This window comes from Pinus tabuliformis, chromosome 8, assembly GCF_031772625.1.
Source record: "Pinus tabuliformis cultivar Carrire ecotype Pingquan chromosome 8, CPIR1, whole genome shotgun sequence".
NCBI lineage: Eukaryota > Viridiplantae > Streptophyta > Pinopsida > Pinales > Pinaceae > Pinus > Pinus tabuliformis.
The window spans coordinates 1,250,616,625-1,250,618,284 of NC_142294.1; positions in this window are offsets into that span (position 1 = coordinate 1,250,616,625).

Consider the following 1,660-nt stretch of genomic DNA (forward strand, 5'->3'; position numbering starts at 1 on the left):
GTGGTTGATCAGCTATAGGTGATGTTAATTTAGCAATATTGTTGCATGAAATTGTTATCACCGGTGGTTGGTTCGAGTTATTGCTACAAAAAAACTGTCGGGTTTTATTAATTAACCATGCAGAGTGGACAAAGTGTCCTATAGCTCTTGGGTTTCTTCATTTGACTCCTCCTTTGACTGTGGTATTGAGTTGGCTTTTCTGTCAATCTAAGCTAGGTGACTAGGATAGGATCCATGTCGAGACAATTCTAGAGATGCCCATGTGGCCGGTTTCTTTGTTTGACAACTATAAGCTATTCAACCATGGAAGAAGCTACAAAACACATGGTTAGTTGTAGAATAGGCTATGTTCCATAGGTAATTTGGAAAAACATATTTCAAATAGAAAAATAAAAATAAAAGTATAACATGTCAATCATTTAATGTCTTCCTTGAGACAAAGGCTATCATTTACCAATGACGGGGATTTATCTTTTATGGAAATCAAGAGAAAGAAGTGAGAAAATTTGTCAAAGATAGATAATTCTGAGGTCCAACAGGTGGTTGTGTTGAATCAGTTGGAAAATGAAGGAAGGTCATTCAACTGGTTGGACATGTTCTCTCTTGAGATGAAAGTGCATGTGCCTAATGCCTGGAATCCTCCTAAGGACAAGAAAGTTAGATTCTATATGTTTGCATCCCTGTTTGATAAAATCTGTGCGAAGCAGCGGTTTCCTATCATGGGTTGGACACGAACACCATTAGATGATGTTGTGAACATCTATTGCAATTTTCTCTCTAAGTTTAGCTACCAAGGAATCATGGAAAGACTATCTAACCACTTCATCACCGCAGTTTACAAGATGATATTCAAACATGAACTACCTTGCATGTCTTAGGAAGCAATGCAGGCATTGCTTAACATTGTAGATTGGTATGCCTCACTCGGGGGCGTCTTCATTAGGACGTTTGGTGGGGAGAAGCCTCTGCATGTGCTACCAAGGTTTTCCATGGATAAGTTGGTCATGTGAGAGGTTTCATATCAAATATTCATAGGGTTATTAGAAGGATTGCATAGAAGGAAGAAGGAATCACGGCCTCCTCTTCCTTTCTGGATTGGATTGTATGATATCTGTAGCTTGAAGGATGAGGATTTCAAGGCCGAAGACTTGAAGAAGTTTGAGTTCGGTACGATGAGTTTCAATGTATATGATCCCGAATGCGTATGCAAGAACAACTATGTGAACGTGTGTTATCCGTGGATCCACTGGGCATGTCATTGGCTAGAGGAAGATCCTTGGAGGTATTTCTACAACTCCTTTAGGTGTATTAACATGGTCAACATGGCTATAGAATGGAAAGTATCACTACAGGAAGAATCACCACAAGAAGAAGCAAGAACAACAGTAGTGAGAAGCAGACTGATGCAAGACAAAGCCAAGAGGAAGATATCTGAGAGCGTAGAGGTTGAGCAAAGCTATAATTTTAGAGAATATCCTCTTGTTGAGAAAGTAGCCTTAGAGATAGAGGCACAGAGGTGATAGTGTGATAGGCGAGTAGAAAATGAAGGAAGAGAGAGAAGAAAACGTTGGAGGGTGCAAAGTGTAAGTTGTAGGAAATAGAAAATAAGTTGAAGCAAGCGTAGGAGCTAAGGAGGAGAGAAAGGGAGGAGAAGAAGAAA